The sequence below is a fragment of the Camelus dromedarius genome, chromosome 3 (assembly GCF_036321535.1).
Source record: "Camelus dromedarius isolate mCamDro1 chromosome 3, mCamDro1.pat, whole genome shotgun sequence".
NCBI lineage: Eukaryota > Metazoa > Chordata > Mammalia > Artiodactyla > Camelidae > Camelus > Camelus dromedarius.
Genome location: NC_087438.1, coordinates 69794954 through 69822669, shown reverse-complemented (window position 1 = coordinate 69822669; position 27716 = coordinate 69794954). Strand labels below are relative to the sequence as shown.

The window sequence follows — 27716 nt, the reverse complement described above, 5'->3', positions numbered from 1 at the left end:
GGTAGATCGTAAGTGTTCTCACCACACGCAAAAAAATGGTAAGCAAATGAGGTGATGAATATGTTAACTAGTTTGACTGTGGTGATCATTTCACAATGTATCCATACAGAAAACATCAAGTTATATACCTTAAACACAATTTTTATTTGTCAGTTATATCTGGACAAAGCTGAAACAAAGCCAAATTTAACCAGGTGTCCTCTATTTTTATTTGCTAAATTTGGCAAACCGACCCACATTTTCATTTCATACTGGGCCTTACAAATTGTGTGACCAATCCTGATCAAGATAACCAATTTAAACATTCATTTCATAAGTCAAATGGATGAAATGAGTAATACATGACATCAGCTAAGATTATACTGAAAGAAAAACTTTCTTACTTTTATTTAAGCATCATACTTTCCTGCCCTCACACTCTCCACATAAACCTACCCTGACGTATAACTTTCCTGCCAAGTCTCCATCTGCACGAAGGTGTAAGTGGTGCTGCCAACTAGGAAATAAAAAACTTGGAAATGAAGGCCTGTTAGAGTTTCAGGTACAACCAAACAAAATGGTGAGTATCACAGAAAGAAAGAAAACTTTAAAAAGAAAGATTTTTCATAAAAGCACAATTTATTTAAAAAAAAAAAAGTTGAGTGGGAAAAAGAAGCCAACATGTTGCCTGTGCCAATTTTACCAGTGAAAAATCAAATGAGAGAGAGAGAACGAGAGAGAGCACTAGGAATACAGAACTTAATTGATCCTGCCTCTTCTACTACCTGGAACTTAAAAACCAAATATTAACTTTGGAAATATTTCTAAACCCAGTGATGCTATTTTTGTTTTAAAATATAATGTTTGAGAGGTTTGCATACACTTCTCAATAAATATAGATGTTTTTTCCTTCAAGTGTCTTGCTGAAATAAGGGCTGGAATTTTTTCTTTCTTCTTTATAGCTGTCAGTCATATACATTATTTGTGTCTACTTCAAACTCATTTTGCAATAAAGGATTTCAAAACCTTCTCTCCTTCCTCTAGGGGAATAACAAAGGGTGAAACAAACAAGGAAAATAACTTCCAATAATCCTTTCATTTGCGATCCCGGTTCCTCCTGCTGTGAACTTCATGCCAGGGTTCTGCTTTACTGTGCTTCAGATATGGACAAGATGAAAGAAGCTCTTAAATCCTATAAAGAGCAAGTTCACCTTTGGTATAAATGTTGGAGAAGAGTGAAGAATGATTTAATCTTTGAAGAAAATATGTGTTCTGAAAGTGTTCAGGTTTGAAATTTGCCAAATGTTTGGCTCTTAGGAATGTCAATTTCACAAGCAGGATAAAACAGCAATCTATCCTTCATCAGTTCAATGCTTAAGGCTTAAAGCAAGTAGACTAGAGCCGGTAGCAGACAAGAGCACAGACATGGGCAGCAGATTGCCTGGCTTCAGATCCCAGCTCAGCCACTTATGAACCCTCTGACCTTGCACAAGTTTCTTTGGCTCTTGGTACCTCATCTACATAAGGTGGGTGACAACAGTAGCGTCTATTTCATACAGTTATTGTAAACACTAAAAGGTACAGTTCTTAGAACAATACCTAGTCCACTAAAGCACCACGGTAGAATTATTATATTAGTATCAAAAATATTTCTGAATTCAATCTAAGAATGCAAGATTCAGTATACAATAGCTAACCTTCTCACTTATTTTTCCTGGTATGCATAATGAAGATCAGAATTTTAAAGAAAAGTATTATTTTGTCTTTTATTTCCTATCAAGAGTCAGTGCTTGCAGAAAGCTAAAACTATTTTACAAACATAGCCTGGTTGAGAGACATCACAATGTTCGGGGGACATCCAAGACATGAATTAAAATCCTGGTTCAGAGTTAAACTGTGGCTGCACTTCAGCATTTAGTTCTTTTCTCATCTCTAAAATGAGAAGGTACCCATAGATTTTCTAACATTTCTTGTAGACCTAAAATCCTGATTTAGTACCCTTTAACATTAATGTCATACTTAGAATGGAATTTGGTGAACTCACTTTTAAAAGGGGCTTCCTGGGGGAGTTTTTCTTGAAATTCTCATTCCCTATGCGCTCATACTACAAAATTTATCAACCAGTACTATATATACTTCCCACCCCTCCAAAGCCAGGCAATAAAATAATCCCAATGCTAAATGACCAGAGAAACAAGAATGAGGAATTAGTAAAAAGCATTCATTACTACCTGAGCTTGGTAGAAAATTTAACAATACCTATTAGTGTGGTATGCAATGCTTTTATCCATATTAATGAATATTATAGTATCCTAAAGACACATTTTTGGAGCTGGTAAGACCTCAGAGTCCTGTTTCTCAACTCGGGCAATTTTACCCCCTCTCCCCCAGGAGACATTTGGTAATACCTGGAGTCATTTTTGGTTACCACAACTAGGCAAGTGCGCTGGCATGGAATGAGTAGAAGCCAGGGGAGCTGCTAAACATCTTCCAATGCAAAGAGAAGCCCCCACAACAAAGAATTCACTGAATCAAAATGTTGTTAAGTCCTGCCCTAGAGCAATGGTTTTCCATGGAAACAGTATTGCTCCCTACAGAGCAATTTGGAAATCTGGTCATGGGGTTGGGGTAGGGAAAGAGCTACTGGCATTAGCAGGCAGGGGGGTCCAGAGATACACCATACAATGCATATTACTTCTGACTGAAGTCCTGTACCACATTCTACTCAACTCTCAACTGTCCCCTGAACTACGTAGGTGATAAACCTGCTTGTGATTATCTAAGCCTAGAACCTAATTCCATTTTGCACACAAACACAAAGAATTTTTTGCATGGTTTTAAAAATTCTATGTTTAGAATGAAACTGTATAAATCAAGAGAAGATGGTTACTTTGTTTGATTTGGAACTTCTCCAAGAGTTGCTCATCATTCTGGAAAAATAACATCAACAACGCCATTCATAGTATTCGAGTGGCCAGTACAAAAAAGTTCAGTCTACATTTGTAGCCTTCACACACACTGTTATTCCACATATAGGCACAAGCTTCTGAATACTTCATTATGCCTTCCCGTGAAATAGTAACTAAGCATTTACATATTATTTTATTATAAACTAAATGATTTATATTACTCTTTTATACTATAGTTAGAGATTTTACATATACATACATATTTTTCTAATTATGCATGTAGGCGGGTTGTATTATATATGAATTTCATTTCATGGTAGTAAAGAGGGCACCACAAAATATATGCTATAAAAAAGAGGCATTGGATCCAACAGGGTTGAAAATCTTTGCTTTGCAAATTACTTCATTCAACTCCTTCACTTTATGGAAGTCAAGCCCAGAGAGGAGTCCAGGGTCTTCTTATGGCAAGTACAGGGGGTTTCCACAACAGGTCATTCTCGTCTAATCTCACCTAAGATCTGTGCTATCAATACATCTGAGTTCTAGGGCCTGCCTGGGTCAAATTCACACAAAATATTCCCCCTAAACACACACTATAAACCTGACCTGCACAGCATCAACATATAAAATATTACCATGGGAACCTTAACAAGGACAAACTGAGAACATAGCGATGGCCAATCCATAGGAAAGCTAAGCTTCATTCATTTGGTTGTTTATCTATACACTCTTCTACGTGAAAACAAAATGAATAAAAATGAGAATGACTCATTTCAGAGGTTTCTAATTTGGAAAGATTAAATCACCACAGGTCTAGAATTTCCTCTGGAACAAAATGCCACAGACCAGGCTTTGGAAGGAAACAATAACAATAATCTACTTGAGCAGTCCCATAACTCATTTTATCCATTCATATGGGTCCAGTTTTCATTTCACTCTAAATGCCAGGGAGACCAAATGCCTGTTTTGATTACTCTGATTCCTTAATATGATTTTTGTAATACAACAATCTCCTTCCTTGAAACCTTAATTTTCCCTCTTGTTTACTTGTGAGGCAAAGATTAATTGAGTGCTTCTTGTTTAAAACACTGTACAGAATGCTCCAGAGAATTATAAAATAGAAGACAAACTGTCTGCCATTGACAATGTTACCACCTAAAAGAGGAGTCAGAACAAATATAAACATATAAACACAAGTACAGGGTCAACTCAAGGAGACTGCAGAAGTGTAACATGCAAGTATTAGAGGGGAAGACAAATCAAATCTCTAAAAAAAACAAAAACAAAAACCCATGTGGGGAGCTGAGTAGCTGAAAAGTAATCCTCTCAAGCCTCCGTTTAAATTTTCTGGGAGGCAGGCTTTCTCCTTTGAATTTATTCTGTCTAGTGGGAGGGTCCAAAAGGTGCTTCTGAATATTTCACATCTTCTCATATAATTTTAACTAATAATTTACATATTGAAATATTTTGTTATCAACTACTTGATTTGTACTGCCCTTTTATATTACAGTATATATATACTATATTTAAATATATATCATATATATACTTAAGCAGATACCACCCAGTCTGCTTACCCAAGATGGCATGATGTAATTCAAATGTTAGGTCACAATGAAGACAGTTTTGCCTGCAGAATACCTGATTGCAGGTCTCTTAAGGGCAGATAGAAATTTGGTAGATGACCTTTCATTCACAGCACCGCAGAAGAAATAAACAGAGCCATCCCATATTAATCTCTAATCTAGCAAAACAACTTTACTCCCTCTCTTCTATTTTCATCTATAAAAATGGAGAAAGATAACTTCAATGACCTCTATTTTGTAGGGGAAATTAAAAAAGAGGTTAAACCAACATCCTCTATTTCTGAGAGAAAATAAAAGACTATGTGGAGACATAGTAAACAGGACCGTGGGAATGAACAGAGACATCCCTGTTCCTCACATGTTCAAATATACATCTCTTACTTCTTAGCTGAAAGGCTGTTTTCTTAATACACATTTTACCCACAGATTTCTTCTGGGAAGAAAATGCCTACTTTGGGCTAATTTTTAACTTCTCTAGTAGAGTCAAGTCTCTCACCTTTACACAATAACTCACTATTTTCAGAAACCCTCACTTAAATACTTGATTTTTCTCCATCTAATGTTTTATTCACTCAACTAAAATTTATAGAACATTTGCTATGTTCCAGGCACCGTTCTAAAACTCCCAGCCCAACAAAGGTTCGATTCTAACAGGGACCCAGGCAACAAGGGGAAAATTTTTTCAGTAAATTATATGTTAGACAATAGCAAGTCTATGAGGAAAAAAAGAGAGCAGGGTAAAGGTATCAAGAATGAGAGGTGAAGGTTTACAGATTGAGACAGAGCAGTCAGGACAGGTCTCAACGAAAAAGTGACCTTGAACAGTCTCCAACTCACACAAAATCCCCTTTCTCTCCAGCCTGTAAGTCAAGTCGTATGTTATTTCACTTTTTTCATTTTCATGCTACTATTTTTATTGCTACATTGTTGATTTTGAAAAAGATCCATTTCAAGTAAGATGTTCCACATAAAGAAAAAGGCTTTACAACATAAACATTCCTCCCTGCTTACCTCCAAAACTTTTCTGCACACCCACAAAAGCAAATTAGACAATATGAGGGAGCAAGAGGGAAGCAGTGCCCACACACATTTTTAAAATAAATAAATAAGTAGGAATAAGCCTCATAAGAAATGGGTGGAATACAAACAAAGAAAAACAACAAAAATTTGATGAGAACTATAAATGCAGTTATGCAACAATGGGAAATACATACTGTTATCCAGAATGAGAAGACTAAATACTGTGAAGATGTTCTCTCTCTCAAAGTTAATTGCTACGTTTAATACAATTCCATTAAAAATACCAAGGTTGAGTAAAACTATGCTAGTGTGACTAAACAGTGGTTCTTAAACATGGACACATAGAAGAATCCATCATGGAGCTTTCTCAGAATACACCAGCCTGTGTCCCACCTTAGACTTACTAAACTGTAATTTGCAAAGACTATGTATATTTTGGCAAAGCTTCCCAGATAATTCTGATATAAAACACTAGTTAAGAATAAATGATCAGGAGTAATGAATGAGGGGGAAGCTAACTGAAAGCAAAAGAGTAAGAAGTACAACTTACAAGTCACTACAACCTATTTTCAAGCTACAAAAACAAGATCAATGCAGTAGTTGAAGAACAGACACATCGATGGAGAAGAATAAATTTATAAACTTCCCAGGAAGGCTTTATATTCACATACAATCAAAGAAAAGTCACAAACCAATGGAGGAGAAATAGAATGTTCTCTAAATTGTTTTAAGAAAAGTGGGGAAGGGATCAAACCTCAATTATACCTCACACTACAAAGACCTACACACACACACACACACACACACACACACAAACACACACACACACACACACACATGCATAGAGTCACACAACCAGGTGGATTAAAAGCTAAAGGAATGGGATGCAGGGTCACAGACATTGAAGAAATGATTGAAGAAGAAAAAAAAAGAAAATTTAGGTCATTTTTACCAGATCACTTGAAAGGAAGAAAAAGGGGTAACAGACATGTACCCACAAATTCGATTAGAATACAGTGAGTAAACAGATGAGAGATTACAAAACAGTGAGCACAGTATGATTCTATTCTGTATTTATCAACACGCATACTTCTAAGGATATACATTCAAATGTTAACAGTAATTGGCTCTGGTTGTTTTTTTTTTTCCTTTTAGTTTAGTTTGCTTAGTTTCTTGATGTCATACAATGAATTTGTATCACACTTTAATTTTTTTAAATGTATCTATTTTTCAAAGCTATTTAGCTAATTTGTTCACTGATTTTTTTTCCACATAATGGCAATTTTGGCACATAATTGGATAGGCTTATGCGCCAAAAATGTTTTCCCCTAATTATTGCTTTGCTATTTCTTATTAATTTTCAGCTTGCTGAAAATTCCTGCTCTAATAAATCATAATCTCTTTAAAACTGGAGTAACTAAATGTCCAGTCATAGTGGTAAGTTGTGACAACTGAGTATTCAATAAAAAGGATATATTAGAGCAAACCAAATTTCAACAATAGTGGTTAATCAGGTTTGGCACAGAGGGGATGAGTTAACTATTCAATAAATGAACCAGAATAGGACTCATGACCAGCTAATGGTCCTACCACAAGAGATCAGCAGGAACAACGTGAGTGTCCAAAAACAGAATTCTTGCAGCATTATTTTCCAATAAAATGTATACATGCTCTTTAAGATAAATCCAAAAGCTACAAAACATACAGGACATCCACAATCCCATTAGATCAGAGACATTAGATTTTCAAACACTTCTATTTGACACAGAATTAGCAAGATACAAAAAAAAAAAAGGAGAAAAAGTTTTCAAAAAGTTCTAAGTGACATTATGTTAAGTGAAATAATCCAGGCACAAAAAGACGTATACCTTACAATTCCATTTATATGGGATATCTAAAGTAGTCAAATTCATAGAAACATGAAAGTAGAATGGTGTTTACCAGGAGCGGGGGAGGAGGAAGTGGGAAGTTGTCTAATGGGTAGAGTTTCAGTTTTGCAAGATAAAAAAGGTTCAGAGATCTATCGCACAACAATGTGAATATACTTAACACTACAGAACTATACACTCAAAAATGGTTAAGATAGTAAACTTTGTGATGTGCTTTTTTACCACTATTAAAAAGTAAATAATTCTTAGAGTAACACAAAATGCTTCATATTACACCGAATTACCACTATTGAAGACTAAGACATAGTGTTATATCAATAGCTTTGTTTTAAAAAATTTTTTTCAGGTCAAGTTCCATTCAATGAAATTTATCTAGAGTCTGATAACAGTGGCATTTAAATCAGTGGGGAGTAAATAATTATTCAATTAATGGTGCTGAACTAATTGTACACTCTATGTTAAAAATATACATTTAGATACTTACTATCATCTATTATCATGACTTACATAAAATTGAATTGCAGAATTAAATAGTTAAGATGTGAAATTATAAAATATGAAATTACAGGATGACTATAATAGAAATATAGGTAAATATTATCTGAACTTGGATTGAGAATATTTTTATAAAAATAAAAGTAATGAAGAAGATAAATGCATAGAATTTATCTTCAATAATTGAAATAACTGAAATAATTGTCTTTAATAACTGAAATACATAAAAATGAAAGATCATTTCTGTTTTTTAAAGAAACCCACCACTACAAAACCAGAAGGTAAACAGAAAAAAAAAAAGATTTGCAAAATATCTGGCAATGGTTGTTAACCTTAATTCATAAATATTGTGCCAATATATAAAGAACAAATAAATATAAATGTAGAAATTACAAAGAACAAATAAAATATTTAAAATGGCCAATAAGCACATGAAAAACAGTATAACCTCAGTAGTAATTCTAGAAAAGTAAGAGCAAAAGCTACAGACTATTTCTCTGTATTACATATGTCCAGTCTCTTATTTCATCTCCTGCAAAGTTATGAGGAACAAAGAAAAAATTTCCCCTATTTTCCGGATAAGAAAACTGAGTCAAAAAAAGGTCACATTCCAAGGGCAGGCAGTCTCACTTCCGAGCTACTGTCTTAATCCACCTGTGGTCTCTGTGGAGTCCACATTCCATGTCCCATGAACAACAGGGGAAAAGAGCTCCCTTTCCACTCTGTCGAATGCCACCTAGAGCAGGCCTCCATAAACGAGGCTCTCATGTCAAATGCCCTGCTGTTGTTTCTGTTCAACCTGCAAGCTAAAAATGAATGGCTTTTCACATTTTTTAATTGTTGGAAAAAAATTAAAAGAAGAGTAATATTTTGTGACATGTGAAAATTACATGAAGTTTACATTTAAATGTCCATAAATAAAGTTTTATGTATTGTCCGCGGCGGCTTTCGTACTATAGCAGGGCTGAGTAACTGCAACGAAGACTGTATGTGGCCTGCAGAGCCTCATGTTTACCCCACTGGCCCTTCATTGAAAATGTTTTCTGACTCCTGATATGGGATGTGGTAAACTGGGCTCCCTTCCAAGCTGTCACTATAAATGGCAATCAAATACATTACAAAGCAAGAACTTTGTATCTTCATCCTTGTTAACACAGTGATTTTAGCTTATCACAAAGAAATGCAAAATTCACAGAAATTTTTGTATAAAATGTATTGTTGCAGCAATGTGAACCCAGGAAGTCTAATTCCAGGCCCTAAGCTCAGAGCCGGGGCTCCAGGACTCCGGTGAGGTCTGCACTTAAATATCGGCACCAAAGGAAATAAAACAACTTTTCATGTTTACCAAGTAATACCCATTGAAACGGGTATTCCTGAAGTTCTATCATTCCGAACTATCAAACAGCACCTTGAAATTAGTACTACCAAGTTTTATGACACACTTGTTTTAAAAGACACTTTTTTAGGTTGAACCATGTGAAACTACAGATAGTCAAAGGTTTATGATATATTAATATCATGAAATCAACAGACAGACTCAGATTAAACTAAGTCCATCGTGAGTAGTAAAGAACCCAAAATTGACAATTTGCTTCCAGCAAAACAACACATCTGTCACATAAATTAATGGAATTACTTGAATTTTTATTGGTTTTATAGTTTTGTTGGCATTTAATTTATAAATTTGTTTTATTTTTAACTGCTATGAATTAAGACATTTATGTCACCTTGGACTGTATTTATCTCACATTATGACAAAGGTAATTAAGTCAAACTAGAAGTAAGTGAGAATGTTTTCCTTTGGAAGGGCCCTATCAATTTCATAAGTTTGAGAACACTTGTGGGTGTCTTATGAACTGTATAAGCATCCTAGCATGTAATTTTGAGGGAAAAAAAAATCAAAATCCCCTTCTGCTCTATCTCACAAACTTGGTATTGATGGGCAACAGCGAAGTACAACCATCAGGATAAGGGAGATGGCAAAAGAAAGACCATTTTCACATGCCTTCACATTTAAAACCAAGCGCTTCACCTTTGAGTCTCAATTTTCTTTTCTGTAAAACAGTGATAATGGCTTACATTGCAGGGTTAGAGACAGCATTAGAGGTACTCTAAGTAAGGTATATAACATATAATAATAATAATAATAATACCTAATATTTACTGAGCGGTTAACCATGTGCCAGGCATTTTGTATGCATTTTTTATGCATATAACATTTTATACATTCCACCTCAAAGAATAATCACAGCCACTACAGTCTTTGAAATAGGTACCAGCATGTCCCCTGTTTTCAAGATGATAAAGCTGAGGCATTGAGACATTCGGTCATTTTCCCAAGGTCACAGAGCTAGCAGGAGGCAGAGTCAAGACTTGACCATAATGTCTAATGCCAGGAAGCTAGTTTCCTTCTTCACACAAAACTACCTCAGTAAATGGGAGCAATTATTATGATACTGATGTCCACAGTTTGCCAGAATGAGAACAAATAAACATTTCTTCTTTTAACCTTGCCACAGACCTTCGAGTGCACCACAGCCTCTGAGGGGGCCTCCAAGCCACTCGGGTCATAATCCTTTCCAGAATGTTATTTTCCAAATGGCGTTAGGCTTCTCTCTATAAAATCTGGGGCATACAGTGTCACTTTATATTTGAAAGGATTCTAAAATTCTAGCAGTGTAAACATCAATTTCCTCTTCTCAGGATGCTAAAGGGTCCCTCCCCCAGTCCTTCCTCCCTTTGTGTTCCTGTAGTTGAAAACTGTAGACTAAGCCACTAGGCTTGAGTACACAGTGCTTATGAGAAGAAGCCAGAAACATCATCACCAGCAAGTGTGCCGTATAGATGAAAAACCGCTTAGTTAATAGTACGAAATTGGTGAGCTTAAACCCCAGAAGGGTTATACTCTAAAAAATAAAACCTTTTTCTTCTTATCTTCCATGTTTCCCCTGCTTAAAACGTAGCACAAATGACAATAATTTTCAGTTTCATTTCCACCTGGCAAATGGGTTTATTTTCATTTTTAATAAGCATCCTAAATGATTCTTATAACAGAATTACAATTTTTAAAAGTGGGGAAAAAAGGTTATTAGGTGATATAGTTCCCAATCACCCTCAAGTCTTACACCCTGGAATCAAGTACACACTGTACTGGAAAATAAAGATTTTAAACTGCTACAGGGCCTCTTTTGGAGAAAATCTAAAATGGCCACCAGCAGTTTTTATAGCTCTCAGAAAGCTTAACCAAAACCCTGCAGCTTTTTTTTCACTGCACAGCTGCAACCTTACAATGGTTCCACTGTACCAAATACTTTATTATATGAACCTGCTAAAATAATAGGTTTAAAAACAAATATAAACCCCCTTGAGAACCAATGCAAGTATTGCTGCCTTGTGGGGAAAAAAAATCAGAGGGACACCACTAAGGTCAGTGTTCAGAGTCTACAGAGAGTATGTGGGAAAATTATTAACTACCACTAAAATGCGGTTAGGTGCGAATTAGCGTGGACAATATTAGTAGCAGTAATAGTAGTCACCTCCATCATAACAGTTGTAGCCCCAGCGGGGTGGGGAGGAGCAGCAGGCTGAGGGCCTGCTCTATGCCAGACCCCATTCTAAGTGCACTCATGATCACCTCATTTATTCCCAGTGATACAGCCCCTAAGGCAGAGTCTGTGGATTCATATCCTTGCCCCACCACTTAATACGTATGTGACATTGGGCAAAATGACTTTAACCTCCGTGTATCTCATTTTGCTTATTTGTAAATGGAGATGTCAGAAGCTACCTCACAGGGTTGCTGTGAGGATTAAGTGTGTTAAAAATTGGTGACATGCTTAGAACAATATCTGGCCCATAATAAATAGCATAAGGGCCAGTTTATTAACGATTATTATTCTCTGATTTCAGAGATCAGGAAACTGAGGCGAAGACAGGGTGAGTCACTACTCTGAAGTCTCACAGCTCGTAAATGTCAAATCGGGGGATGGAACCCCAGGCTGTCTGACTCTCAAGTCCATACACTAAATCACCTCAAAAAAGCCCCTATTTTCAAGTATGTATGTTTTTTTATGTTTGTATCTCAGGAAAGATGCAGGGAATTCATCAAATAAGGTAAATGGTATCAGTGAGGTTATGACTGTCCTGGAACCTGGTGGCTAAGCACTTTCAGGGTCAAACATCTCCACCGAATGCTGAGATAACACAAAATATCAGATGGTCCCAGGTGTGGCCTGAAGCTCATGTTTTAGGGAGAAAGAACGTACATATAAATATTTTGACTTGGAACAATGGAAGGTTGCAAAAACAAAAACAGCAAAAAGAACATTTAAATGCCCAGAAAAAAGGTCTTTCCTGACTCCAGGGACAAATACACTTTTTAAAATATCCTGCCCTAACCCTCCGCACACCCAGCCCCATCACCTCACCACCTTCTCTTCAGCCCATAAAATTTTCTATCCAACACATTCTCTCTTCAACACATTTTTTGGTTGATGTTACCACTTCAGTAACCATTTTGACCTTCTGGTATTTATGTTTTGGAGGGAAAATATTTGTCAGAAAACTTTGCTTAAGAACAAGGAAGAATCAAAATTTGCAGATGGAGATTAAGGTAACAATAAATTTAATCACCTGCTCATTATTTTTATCCTTTTGATTTAACTCTTTAATAGTTTCAGAAAGAAGGTATTTTGTTAGATTTGGAAGATTAAGATCAAAATATTTTTTCCTCCAGGTAATAACTACTTGTTAAGACACCAAGAGGAAGTTTCTTTCTAAAATAACACTGAAACCTGGAATTCATTGTCTTTTTCTTTAAAATTTTTTTCACAAATAAACTATAAGCAGAAATAACAATTTATGGCCGTTTTTTCCTTTAGTGAAAATCTCAGTGCAGCAATATTGATGAAGCAAATTAGTGGGAGGGCAACAATTTAAAAAAAACTTCTCTATCATGTAGGTATTTTGAATATGGGAGCTGTGCTCTTCTGGTTGACCCAAAAAAAAAAAAAAAAAAAAGCCACTCTTCTAGGTAAAGGTCAGGTATTCAACTTCTATTCACTAAATCTGAATGACTTCCTACAATAAGCTTCTCAGATGTGATTTACATGCCAGACTGTTAGAAAGTCAAAAATGATTAAACTTTTAAACTGGTCAACCAGGTACACAGGAAAATACCACCCACCAGCTTCAGGTACCTTCCTCAATGTCCCTAAAGCAAAGGCCATCCTAAATGCCAGAATAAGAGACCCTATGAAGATTAACACATGCTCACCAAATAAAATGTTATATCATATTGTCAAATCTGAAAAAACGCTACTAGAGGTGCACTTAGGTATTCTCCAACATCAACAGGTAAAAATGTAACAGACTTTCCTGCATTATTAAAAAATAACAAAACCAAACAAAAAAATTTATTAAAAAATAATGTATCGATGAGATTTTTAAGTTTGAGAGGAATGAGTTTTTAACAAGGCTCTGGCATCTAATAAGATAAAAACAACAGACCCTTCTGGGTGTTTAGCAGAAAGGGGTTAGTCTGTTATAGGACCACATGTGGCCTTTCAGAGAATCAAAGAGAAGCACGCTGGGCCAAAAAAATCAACTGAAGCAATAAAAATTTTCACACACAAAAAGTTCACATAAAGATGGTACGAACAAGCACAAGGACTGCACGTTCTCCCATTCATAGCCATGTCGTCCCTGAATGTATTACTAAAATTTGGAAGAAAAGTTATTGGGTTCTTTTGTTCTTTCTCTTGGGTGGCCCTCTATGCTGTAACTTATAACCGATCTGTCATTCACAGGACTTGCAGAACACTAAAATAAGTATTTATGAATGTTCAGAATTTCACATGTAATTTTTACCAAATATTTCCCTTATTTTGCCCTATATCATACAGGAAACTAGCTCTTACATACCCAGTTCTCCTCCTCTATGAATTATTCAAGTAACACAGAGCTAATTCACAAAGTCTGTGATTTCTCTTTCTTGAATGTGTACTGAATCATGTTAACTTGAACTGTGTCCCCCAAAAAGATGTTAAGGTCTTAATTTCTAATACCTGTGAAACAGGGTCTTTGTAAATGATCAGTTTAAGATTAGGTCACAAGGGTGGGCCATAATCCAAAGACTGCGACCTTATAAAAACAGGAAACGTGGACACAGTCGTGTGAAGAAAAGCAATGTGAAGACACAGAGAATTCCATCTGCATGCCAAAGAATGCCTTGAGCTACCAGAAGCCAGAGGAGCGGAAGAGAACAGACTCTCCCTCAGAGCCCTCAGAGGGAATGAATTGTCAACACATTGATCTCAGGGCCTCCAGAACCATGAGACAATAACTTTCTGTTGTTTAACCCAGTTTACGGCATTTTGTCACAGCAGCCCTAGGAGACTAATACACACGCCGTGGATGGAACCGTCCCAAGCCTGCAGAGCGTGGCTGGAAGCTCTAGAGGCCTCACAGAATTCCTGCAGCACACATGTGTGCCCCTGCTGGTGGGCACTGGGGTGAAAACCTTGTAGTTCAGATGAGAATATGAAATGGGCCCATCTAAAATATGAAAAATAATGTCTTGCATTTGTTTAAAACACATTGTCCATGTTTTATTTCACTTACTCCTTACAAGCACACTGGGAATGAAACAGGGAGGCTGACTACCTTCGTCCTGCCAACAAGGACATTGAACCTCACCCGACGGAATGTTTTCGTCAATGTCACGTATACACATAGCAAAGCTGGTATTAGAACCAAAATTTTTCTAGGAAGAAAGAATATAATCATAAATATTTTTATTTGGAATAATGGTGGCCCTTGAACTTAATGCCTCTTCAAGTGACCCAAGGAAGGAAGGAAAAAAATAGCACCACACAGACTGAGTAGACTGAGGGGTTCAGTGATCCTGGTGAGATGGATGAAACCAGAAGAAACTGGTAGAAAAGGTAACATGTCACTTGTGAACCTGGCCTGGGAGGAAGAGATGCAAATAGACTAACAGAAAGGAAAGAGACATGCACCGTGGTAAATAAATGTAACACCAAGGAAAAAAAACAATAAATAACGTGCAAGGTCTAAACAAATATTGGAGGAAGGCTTTCCACTGACTAACTAGAGGAGTCCAAAGAGGGGTTGTAACAGGAAACAGGGTTAAAATAAGAGAGGGGCCCTTCCACTGAGCTGATGGAAGGGTTGTCATCGACATGATGGACACACAGATACCACTTTTGGGTTTTCAGCAGGGTGTGAGGGAGGCAGCCGTTTCAGCAGCAGTGTTAAAAACAGGCAGGAGGCTGAGGAACCTGGGATTGTGGTCGGTGCTGTACGTGGCTTTGAAAAACTGGTTTTGACTAAAGAGAATACAATGAATCTATTCAGACGCTTTAAGTTTCTGGTACGGGCAAAGCATCCTTGACACCTCTTTCTCCCCTCCTCGCATATTTTAGACATACTGGCCTCCTTGGTATTCTCTGAGGCTGGGAGGTGCTTATTCCAGCCTCAAGATCTTGTAGTGATCGTTCCCTCCACTTGGTGGAGGATCTGCATGGTTAGCTCTCTCACTTCATTTGGGTCTTTGCTCAAATGTCACCTCTTCAAAAAGGCCTTTCTTGGCACCCTATATAAGAGGACTCTCCTCTGTCAGTCTCCATTCCTATACACAGCTTCATATTTCTTTACAGAACTTACTGATATCTGAAATTATTTTTATTCTTCTACTTACTGATTAGCTGTCACTGCCATTAATTAAAAAAACTCCATGAGTACAGGGATGTTGAACATCTTGGTCATAGTTGTGTTCCCAGAGCCTGGCACAGAGTTTGGCATAAAGTTAAAAACTCACTAAATGTTTGTGGAATGAATAAAAAAAAAAAGGCCATTCTTATTTCCAAGTACAAGTGATGTTATCCCCTAAAACTCTTTTTAATTGATTTTCACTGCCACTCCCCAGTATATACAATAGGCTTAGTACATCCTATCATTTCTACTTGGATTAATGCAGCAGCCACTCAACATCTCCCCACTGCCACCCTGCGTACCCCTTTAATTCATTCTCCAACAGATGATCTTACCAAAACAGAAATCTCATGGGGTCACCAGTATCTACTTAAAACCACCTCAATGGTCCTTAGGATAAAGAGCAAACTCTTGACTGACCCCAGCCTAGGTGTCCAGCCTCATCTCACATAACTCTCCCATTAATTCTCCTTGGTTCCTTGATTTCACCCTGTTCCTTCTGTTTCAGGGCCTTTGCACAAACTTCCCTCTGCTGTCCAGAATGCTCTTCTTCCCACCCTCTCTCAAATTCTCCTACTCACACTTCAGATATCAATCAACTGTCATTTCCTTGGGTTTCTGTTATACAAGCCCACAAAACCATATTGCTCTACTCAGCATTTATCTCTGTTTGTAACTGTGTAACCATTAGTTGCTGGGTTTTTTCTTAATTAATAATTGTCTTCATCTTGGACTCTTTGCTCCATGATAGCACAGACCATGAATGTTTTGCTCACTCTCGAATCTCTCTAGGGTCAAGAATAGTGCTTGGTACAAGGCTGACCCTGAAAAATATTTGTTGAATAAGCGAAAGAAAGTGCCCTGTTAGGAACCAAAGAGCTGGAAGTCAATATCAAATACACAGATACAGAAACTACACAAATACTGAAGTAATGCTGAAGACAAAGATATTAGTGAAAATCTGATGACAAGCTGCTGTTAAAACAGGAGAGAGGGGAAGCCTAGGGCAATGCAAACTTTGAAACAGACTGCAGACTGGAATCTGCAGACTGGGATCAAGAGAGTCTGCTTCATTAAGGAACTAGAACCAGTTCAAACAATTTGCTAAAACTAAATAGTTATGACTTAGGTAATGAAAGTAACTAGGTGAAAGGTTACATTTACATATTCTATTAACAATTCCTTGACTCATCAGTCTCTCTGGAAACATTTACCTATACTAAGGAACCATTCAAGGCATTTTCCTTCATAAAAATTCTCCCCAAAGTCCTTAGTCCCCTAGAAAATATTTTAAAGACATTCCACTGTGGTCGATTAGGCATACAGGAATAGCTAAGTGAGGCAAGGGCCATGGAGGAAATGGCATATAATAGAAAGAATCCGCTTTGCTCCTGATTAAAATCAGTCATGTGCAACTTGAGAAATGTACACACTACAAAGTTCTGAGCACCGCAGGAAATCACGGGTTAAAGGACAAGGCCTAATTTGTGACCCTCATTGTTATTGTCTTAATCACCTAACACTAAAATCCACATAATTCTAAATTCTCTGGGGGAAAGAGAGAGCTGATTAGTTTATTTTTATTTCCTTATTTCAGGCTTCTTCCAAAATAAGACGTGCAAGAAAAGCAATCTGGTACCATCTCCTTTCATTTGAACCCACTGGTGACTCATGCAACAAACAGCAAGTCTCCTGGGTTTGTTTCTGAGGGCACACCAACAGTGCCAACTGCATACTCCAGTGCTACTGGAGCCAGTTTTCCAAAGATGATTCACCATGCCCTGCCTGAAAAAGGACAGCATGAAACTGGTGAAGTTCTGATTTTCAGAAATGCAACAGACAACGATCATTTCCAATTTCATGCTGTTTAGATGAAGAGAATGGAGGCACCGGAAATGCAAGCCTGAAGCACAGGTTAAGAACTGTGGCAAACAAAACAGAAAAGAGAAAAATGAAAGCACACGGAACAAGTGACTTTACCATATATATTCAGGGAGATGGCAGGGCAGGGGTGGGGTACTTAGGGTGGATGACCAAACTTTTCCACCTCTACAGAAGTAAGAGTTTTTAATTCACAATTTAAAAAAATAAGACATTTATCCCAGTAGCACTGAAACACTAGCTGGAGTAAAATTTCACTAATTGAGACATATATGGAAGGGACTCTACTGGTACAAACCCTACTAGCACCTGACCTTGACTCTCCCAGAAGTTACTGAAACTTGATAAGGAGTACCTGTGAAAATAAGGGTTTGTTGATGCAATTAGCAGTGTAAACAAGGGGTAAATGTATACCCACACAAGTTTTCTTTAAACACTATGGAAGCCTCCAATTACATGCAAACAATCCACATTCTACTTTAAAACTGACATGTCTCTTTATAAAAGTTTTCCTCAAAAGAGCTCTAAAAGGTAACAGCCTTAGCAGGTTCTAGGTTATGCAGCAAGCACTTAAAAAAAAAAACTCAATCTTTAAAATATTCTAAAACTCAGATTTTTAAAAATTTGAATTAGTCTTCAAGTAAGTAAAATTTTACCACATACAAAAACTACTATTTTAAAGCAAATTTCTTCTGGCATAGGTCAATGAAATTCGTAATTGCTGAAATTTTTGAAAAGGCATTGTTACCCATGGAAATAGCAGGTGGTAGTATGATTCTTCCAAATGGGCCTCCACACCTTTAACATTTCTGCCGCTGTCCTTTGTTTTGCTTATGTTGTAATTACGTTATTAGCAATCAACTGCACACTCAATGCAGGTAAAAAGCTGTGCTTTGTGACCACAGCAGCTGCTGGCTGAGCTGACAGAATGACAGAAAGAATGTTGTGCTTTCACTTCCCAGCCATTGTGGTCTATGCCCTCCTCAAAATGAGCTTTCCCCATACCAGAGGGAAGCGGATCTGCTGCTTCTATTGTTTCTTGGCATTCCCCCCAACCTCTGCTGTGTCATTTAAACTTACGCTTTAAAGCACTAATATGTTTTTGTGGGTTTGGCTGGGGCGGGCAGTGGGGGGCGGTGAGTTCAGTTCCCTCTTTCCTTGAGTTCGTCCTCTTAAACCCCCTGCGCAAGAGCCACGTGGAAATCTCGTTCCTGTCCTCCACCCTTTCTGTGAGCTCAGGCAGCACAGCTGGGCTGCAGCAGGCGCTGCCCGGGTGCTGTTGGACTGGCCGCGTTCCAGAACCTCGCTGAGAACGTGCCGCTCTTGTCCTTTCATGTTAAGCACGGCTAGTAGATGAAGCTGAAGACAGTGCTCAGAAGTTCAGGCTCCTCTGAGCACAGATCCTTATCTCACAGCCACACATGATTTCGAGGATTGCCGTATAGATGGAGAACTGTCGCCACAAGGCCCTAGTCCACCCAGTCTCCAAACTGACATTGCAAATTTTTCCCAGCAGGCCTGAACTAAATACCGTGCTAATTATCCAAACTGAAGTATTTCTTTTGTATAAAGGAACTCCTCTGAACTGAACACAAAAACAAGCATCATTTTTATGCCATCATAATCAACAATTTTTGCCTCTACTCATCTAGGAAAACAAAAAACCTTTAGCTTTAAACTAGCAAAAAATCCAACAGAACTTTTACCATCATGGAAATGTTCTACCCTGCTCTGTCCACTACCCACCACCGTAGCCACTAGCCATACATGGCAATTAAGCATTTGAAAGGAGCCTAGTGTGACTAAGGAATTAACATTTTTTATTTTAATTAATTGAAACAAATTTGACACTGTGGCTAGTAACTTAAAAGAATTGCGAATAATTTGCCCTTCTTGCAGGCTAACAAATAAGCAGGCCACGGTTTCATAGATGCTAGCTGAAGGAACGAGATTCCTAGGTCAGAGACGAAGGATTACTTTACTCACAGAAATAGCCTTAGCAGAAGTATTAGCATAGTTGTGCCAGTTCTCGAAGCCCAATTTCCTCAATGTGATGCTGAGAGGACAGGCAATCCCTATACACTCAATGATCTGCATTACAGAAGGGAACCCTGAGCTTAGAGCACCCAAATCTTTTACAATGGATGGTAGACTTATCTGATCTTTGCCCCATAGAGAAAGACTAGCTCTATTTTCCGTAGCTATCTGCTATACGAAAGTCCTTGAAAACACAGTCTGGAACGAAAGCAGTGCCTCTCCCACAAGATTTGCAGAAACCTGAGTGACAAATGGAGAATTCTCTCTCAACAGTGGAAGTGTCACACATATCTCTGAAGTCTACCCATCTCTCACCATCCTGCTTTTTCCTCTGCTTCTAGACATATTTATTTCTCGCTAGGACATTGCAGTAGCTTCCAACACTACAGCCTCTTCCCAGGCATTTTCCATACAGTAGCCAGAATGTACCCTGGACACAAGTCTAACCATGCCACCCTTGTCTCAGTCTTTGATGTCATCCACTGCTGTTAGGATTAAGCAAGAAAAGGTAACAGCCTTAGCAGGTTCTAGGTTATGCAGCAAGCACTTTAAAAAAAAAAAACTCAATCTTTAAAATATTCTAAAACTCAGATTTTTAAAAATTTGAATTAGTCTTCAAGTTCCATAGGGGCCTGAATGATATGGCTCTGCCCCTATCTGTGGGCACTTCTCTTGCCTCTTCTTCTAAGACGCATTCCTTTAGTCACACTAAACTTTCACTTCCTAAAAATACAAAGGTCTTAAAGTGGTAGCCCTGGGTTGAATTCCAACTACATATGTGTCTGGTTTGGCCCACACAATAGTTTAAAAAATATTGGGGCCATTTCACATTTGGGGAGAGTACACATTATGAAATATGAATCATAAGCTCCTCTTTAAAGATCAGGGCATCTGGCAACACTTGGCTTTCATCCCAACCTGACAAAACTTGGCTGGAGCTGAGTATATCTACTCTTCCCTTTAGACAAAGCCTCGGTTCTCCAGTTGCCACACCTCTCTCTCCTGCTCTGATTTATTTATTCTTTTACATTATCTACCTGACTTCCATTCTAAAGTATCATGCTCCGTTCCCTTTGGTCTGGAACACTCTTCAGTCCTCCAAATTCATCAGTTGCTATCACTCATTCTTCAGGGCTTACTGTATTCATGGGAAGTTTTCCCTGACCACCATCAACTCCAACTAGGAGGAGGTGATACGTTGTATGACACCTGCTCATCCAGGCCCCCACCATCCCATCCTGTCCACCTTCTGTGATTCTCCGCATTACTCCTATCATGGCACAAATCACATAAGACTGTACTTTTCTGTACACAAGTCTGCATCTTTCCCCAGACTTTTAGGTTATAAGAGAGTGATTATGAGTGTCTCATGCCCCATTGTTTGCCACTGCCTAGGGAAAAGGCCCAACACACAGTAGGGGCTCAAAAAGATAAATGAAACAAAGTTAGCTGAGGAATGGTTAATTCAGAATATTTGGGGGGGGTGTATTTATGTTTTTATGCACTTACATATTTTTAAAATTTGGACCTTTGAAATGTCAACCCCCAGCTTCAGGAAAACTGAAATAACTACTTGAGTAATAGGTATGTACTAAGTAACAGGCAATGCACTAAGGACTTTACACTGATTAGCTCATTTAATCCTTGCAACAATCCTTTGAGTTAAGTACTCCCTTTATTCCCATTTTGGAGATGAAGAAACTGAGGACTTGGGAGGTTAAGTAACTTACCCAGGGTTACATAACTAGTAAACGCCTGGCAGGACTCAAACCCAGGCCCATCAGAACCCAAAGCCAAAATTCTTAACCAAACACAATTTATAAATGTGAGATTTTTAATGTGCCCTGGATGATAAGAGAACATGCAGGGTAAAGAGAAACTACAGAGCTATTTATCAGGCAACTGAAATAATAGTTCAACTCCTGCCACTAGCTGACCAACCTTGGATAGGATGAAGGTCTTAGTCTCTCCATCTGTGCAGTGAATTGTAGGAGATAAAGATGATGGAAACTTCTCTCAGGAGACTTGAGACAACCCAACACCACCACCAACTTTATTCAGAGTGCTTCTTTTCAACTACTTGTATGTGGTTTTCACAACTAGCTTTCACTTGCTGAAAGAGTTATAGGAGAAAAGAAAGTTCTTACACACACAAGAAGCTTTCTGGCTTGATATTCATGCCTATAATACCAAACTACACAGTTCCAGGGCAGTGACACGATCTTTAATCTCATTTCAAATAGGAAAACAAAGACACTGAGCAATAAGGCTAAGTATAAAGCTAGCTCCAACACCTTTATCCCTCATGCTGCCCCTCTCAACCTGCCTTGCCTCCCAGGGCGGGGTGTGAGTTGAATCAAAGCTCTCAAAAGCTGAGTACTGGTATGTTAAAGCCAAAGAAATTCTACACATTTCCAGCAGACAGATGAATTCTTCCTAGGAGTAGGAAAAGAATCAGAAATGCCACCAAGTAACACCAAATACAGCCTAGTCTGGTCAGTCTTTTCCAAGTGAGATTCCTGCCCATTCTTCACACCAAGCTATAATTTTTTTTAATGGTTTAGAAAAATTATCTCACCAAGAATCTTATAATATTTTAGCTACATTTGCAGAATCAATCCAGGGCTCACCAAGCCATTAAGTGTTCAAGTTTCATCATATTAAAAATATTACACTCAATCTCTGTATTTTTTAGGCAATATAATATAATTTCCTTTCTCAAGAAGTTGATTTAAAAAATTGTATATGAACACCATAAATTGACTCATTGACTGAAGTTAGAATTGAAATTTCTACAGCTTTTAACATTTGATTACCACATCATACATACATGGGCACTTTTCTGAGCTTTCATTCTAAAAATATATGTTATTTTATTTCCAAGTATGCCTCCCATTTGATGGAGTAAAAGCATTTGAAATGTTATTTTAGAAAACACTGGTTTTAAAATTATTATTTGATCCAATCTATTAAGTTTATTCACCAAATAATGATCTTAAAGGGCCTTCAGTAATGTATTCTTGACACTTTACTTGCCATATGTAGTTACTAGAATACATGTCATGTTTATACAAAAATATAAAATAAAAATATTAGTCCCTGAGTTAGATTGAAGGTCCCTGCAGGGCAAGGAATATATTCTATACCTACCTTTAAAAAGCACATAGCACAATACATTGCACAATACAGGAACTCAAGAAATGCCTATTAAATCAGGAATTCATGAATGACAGACCTCAGCTATTTAACTACAAGTCTAAAGTTGACTTTCTTAGGCCATTTAGTTGCTTCCTTCATAAAGTAATCAAAGTGGTGCTAACAATGTGTCTTGTGCCTGTGACTTTAAACTGAAAATTTATAAGATAGGGCACATATAGTTTGAGCTGAATGGCTGAACTTACTTTACTAAAATAACAGTCTACTTCTTAAACTGTTAAAATTAGAAGCAAATTTAAATTTGCACTTATGATGGAAAAGACCATGTAAAGATTGGCAAACATCTGAAGCAAGCACAGTTCTTATTTCCAAAGACTTGTGCCAATAACGATCTTCTGCTATTTGAAATTCTAAGACCACAAGAATATGTAAGGTCCATCGCTTTGCACATCGGGTTGTGTGGGGAAGAGACGATTTCAGTTCTGAACACAAATTATCAGATTCAGAAGCACGAGTCTTTTCCCCTAACAAAGTTAATTGGCCAAATCACTTAGAGAGACATAATTACATCTCAGGTGAAGGACCTGAACTCAGATCTTCTGATTAGAACACAAGATCCGCCGTCAGGCACCTTCATGAGACTTAAGCCCGTGGCTCAAAATCAAGTAACACCTAAGTCATCCCACTGGATCCTCACAACGACCCTCAGAGGTGGGCAAAGCAGACAGGCATTTTGCAGACGAGAACATAAGGTGTCCAAAGGGTCAGGTCCCAAGGCCTCACCGATGAGGAGGTGACTGAAATCAGGCTTAAATCCCTATTTTCCAAGTATCCGAGTGGTGGATACGTTCCCCCCCGCCTCTGCGCTCACCCTTCGCCGGCGTGCTCTGCTCTCCAGCGGGCAGAACGGCAGGAAGCAGAGCAGAGCCGGGCAAGGACGCCAGAGACGAGGAGAGGGAATTTCCACCGCTGCCCGGCACCCAGCGCCTCGGGTCGCTCGCTGCTCCGCGCCAGCCCCTCTCTCCCCTCGCGGCGGCCCCAGCTTCCACCCGAAACTAGTCTCAGGGAACGGCCGGGGGACCCGGGAGCCTTTCTCCCCGGTACGGAGAGTTCCCCAAGTTGGGGGCAGAAAGGGCGAATGAACAATTTTACCCACAGGGTGAGGGCGCAAGGAGAAGTGCGAAGGTGAGGAGGACAGGACGGGGGGAGAGCCCTCACTCGTGGCCAAGGCCCTGGTGGTTCTCAGGGGTCGTCAGTGAGAGGTCTAGGGGGGTGCGAGGAAGGCTAGGTCCCCGAGACCCTCCTCGGCGGTGGCGCTGGACTCCCCGCGACCCCAGCAGCCCGGGAGGAAACCAGCAACCGCCTCGGGCGCCGGGAAGCCGAGGGTGCTGAGGCGGCGGGCTCACCGTCCCGGCCCAGCATCTGCCCAACTTCGCGAGCCCCCTTCCGCGCTCCCACCCTCAGCCTCGCCCTGCCCGCCCGCCGGCGGCAGCGGCGACACCAACCTGCGCGGCCGCGGGCACAGTCCGGGACGGAAGCGGGAGCCTGCGGGCGGCGGGCGGAGTTAGTTGGGAGGCTCCGGCTCCCAGGGCGGGGACAGGCTGAGCGCCCGGCGGCAGCGGCGGAGGCGGCGACGGCGGCGGGAGCTCCTCCTGGCGCGCGCGGGGCCCAGCCTGGTCCGCCGGTCGCCCTCGACTCCCGGGCACGGCTCCCAGCCCCTCCTCTGGGGCGGCTCCGCGGTTCCCGGCCGCCCCGAGCCCGCCCCGAGTCCGCCCCGCGCTCGCCGCGCCGCTCCGCCCCCGCCCCCTCGGGCGCGGGGGCCGCGGGGGTGGGGAACGCGGTCCCCTCGGAGTCCGCTCGGGGCGCGCGCAGCTTCCTGGGGTTTCCCTGCAGGGACCGCTGTCCCGGGTGTTTGGATTCCCGTGCGGGCGGGACGTGGCCAAGATGAGGAACTCTCGCCCGGGGAAGCGGGTGAAGGCCCGGACTGAAAGTCTCCCGTTGCTCCGCCCGAGTCCCGCGTCCCTAAAAGCAGCGCTGCGAGGTGGGCCACGCCGGCGGCCCGGAGAGAGGCCGAGGAAAATGTCGGACTCTCCCGCCGCCCAGCGCGGGGCTGGCAGGACATTTCCCGAGAGAATACAGGACCCCCGCCCGCACCACCACCACCACCACCCGTTCCTGTTCTGGGGTTGGGGAGTCGGGCAAAGAAAGTGCAAAACCGGCAAACGGGGCACTGGGGTTGAACCTGTGGAAAAGGTGTGATTTCCTTTCACACACGCGCGCCTAAGGGGGTCGCTGGATTCAGGCCACCTCGCTCAAGTCTTCGCAGTGCTTCCCTGCCCGCACCCCAGGCCCGCCGTGGGGGACCGTCTCCTAGCTTGGCTTCCCACCTCTGTTTGCACATCTCTTTTTTCGAAACCCAATGCGCACACTCGGACCACGTCGCCCCTGAAGTGCGGGCGGGGAACCCGGAAATCTACCCACTTCCCACCTCACCCCAAAAGAGGGTAAAACTGGGAGCCAGGCATCTGGAAAGTTCCAATCGGAAGGGTGCTGTGCATTACTGACCCAACACACAAACTGATTCGCGTTTAATTCGAGGACAGGTGTTTGCCACCGCCTGTAGCTCCCTGCAGGTAACCTCTTGAGTGTGTTCACCACGCCTTTTCCTTCCCAGAGCTAGCCGCTCTTATCTTCCAAAGTCCTACCCTCCTTTTGCCCCAATCTCTCCCATCCAAGATCCTGGCACGGATCACCAGAGCTGTCTGATCTTTCCTGGCATCTCCTTCCAGGGTTCTTGGGTTAGAGTGAGGGGAGCAGGCTGGGAGGAGGGATGCTGAAGAAGAGGTAGAAGCCAGTGGAAGACAAGGAAAGAGAACAGATTGACTAAAGAGGGAGAGGTTGCAGTGAAGGAGGCAAAGCCCTCCAGCCATAGGGAAAACTTCCTAAAAGAACATCCATTGCTCTGTAGGACAAACACCCATGTTTGCACTGAAAAATCTGGAGGCCTCCCAAAAACATTCTGAGCAAGCGGTGGAGAGTCAAGGATAAATTTAAGGACCTAGAGCATACCTTCACCCGCCCCACTTCCCAACCTAAGTTCCAGAGAAAGCTGATGACGCCAAGCTCTTGGCCAGTGACGAGAAATTCATCCTGTAAAGTGACGGTTGCTGACAAGATCCAAAAAAACAAACAAACAAACAAAAAAACAGAGCTGGGTCAGTTTACAGCCTGTTGGGCTGTTCTTCTGTTTAGGCATCCCCTAAGTCATTTATCCCTCCCTCCTGGCCTGGGTTATTAACTAAACCAAGCAGTTGGGACCCTCCTTTAAATAAGTCACTTTTGGTGAGAAGAGAAGAAAATGAGGAAGGATAGGAATCCTAAGGCTGTGGTGGTTGTTATGTTTAAGCTCAATTCAGTGCATTTTTATGTCAAGATAGTTTTCCTGTTCAGTGGATGACCACATTTTTACCTTAAAATGTGGAAGAATGTCTGGGACAGCACTTCCAATGTTACCTGATGGCAACCTTCTCTTACACCCTCAGGTCCATGTGGGCACAGCCACAGCTTCAGCTGTGCTGACAGAGCCAGTGTGCCTAAGGAAGCCACCGCCAAGCCTGGATGTCAGACATTACAGCCTTAGGGCGTTCCAGTTGGTGTGCCGTCCAGTCACTGAGCGCTCGAGCTTGGCATGTACTTGTGGAGTGAAGCCAGCTACCCCCATCACCTCCCAGGTGAAGAGGAAATTCCTTACCCCTGGCCGCAGGGATCCATCTCTCCTGAGGTGGGCTCTGCACTCTGGAAGTGTCATTACAAAACCAGTCCTTAGTGTCCTAGTTTTTCTTTTGTAAAGACTACTTCCAATTTAATTATAAAATCTCCTTTCCTTCCCTTATTTCTTCTAGTGCACAAAAGGCTAAGCTGTTGAAAGTTCAAGAGGCTAGAAGAGACCTGCCTGAATGAAAAGTTTCTCTTTCTCTTCTCGTTAGGAGAAAAATCATCTCTGAAATGGAACCTTACTAAACTTACATCCTTTCTGAATATGGTAATCTCTCTATATATACTAGTTATTTTAATTTTATATTAATGGTAGAATCTTGTTGCAAAAAGTGTCCGGTCAGCTGAGGGATAAAGAGTCCAGTTTTTTCCTGGGAATAATTTTGGTAACAAAAAACATAAAAATAATAGGGGAGAATTTACTGGCAGCAGAATTGGTCTCAGGCAATGTTAAAATTAGATGGAGATGGATATTCCTCTGGAAACCTCCCCTTTTCTCAATTTGCCTTCATAGCAGCCTTGTCCACCTAACATTGCCTGTTTCCAAGCTAATCTACCTCACACAGAAGTGTTAGGGTCTTCAGATTGCTGTTGTCTACTAGTGTTTGCCTTGGAAAAGAGTGGCATTTTCAGCACAGTAACAGGGTAAAGGAAGCTCCATGGAGAATCTTTCCTACTCTTTACTTTTAGATTTTTCTGGTAGTCATTTCATTGTAAAAATGGGTAAGATGGACAGAAATTATCCTGGACAGTTTGGGAGTGTGCTGGCTTATAGGCTTCCCTTCCTCATTACACAGCATTTCCAATAAGATCTAAGGGCACCTAACCTTTACAGATAACAGAAAGTTACATTCAAATAGTAGAATAAGCTTTGAATTGGTTATATCAAACAGTCAAATTTGCTTATGCATATTCAGAACGACAAGAGAAAATATTAATTTCAATTTGCAAGTCGTCAAAAACACCTTGTGGGCCACATAATGAATAGCCTCATGTTAAATTAGTGATATATATTTGTTCTTTCACAAGTAAATTTTCCCTTGAAATATAGACATCTGTCATGGAGTCAGTTATCTTGCACAGCATGGGCTATAAAAGCACATAAAAGGAATAACACACTACATTGCTTATTTGAAAGTGATCAGGAATACGCAGCTCGATGCTGGCATGTCTTTAATTTCATGGTGTTAAGAAAAAACTATAGGAGTATGAAATAGCAAACCCTTTCCTACTGGAGTACTAATTCAATTACATAT

The 27716-nt window shown here is 40.1% G+C and overlaps 1 protein-coding gene across 13 annotated transcripts in view; it reads right to left on the bottom strand.

The window, feature by feature from the left end:
* The window catches only part of PAM (peptidylglycine alpha-amidating monooxygenase), a 258433-nt gene extending 234092 nt beyond the window's left edge, over positions 1-24341 (bottom strand). For 6 of the 13 annotated variants that reach the window (XM_031448751.2, XM_031448752.2, XM_031448753.2 and 3 more), the window contains exon 1: positions 24192-24341. The gene's annotated coding sequence lies outside the window, so the exon portion shown is untranslated. The remainder of the gene's footprint in view (positions 1-24191) is intronic. The other 7 variants (XM_031448746.2, XM_031448747.2, XM_064482798.1 and 4 more) reach the window with 2 other exon arrangements.
* Positions 24342-27716: the final 3375 nt, after the last annotated feature.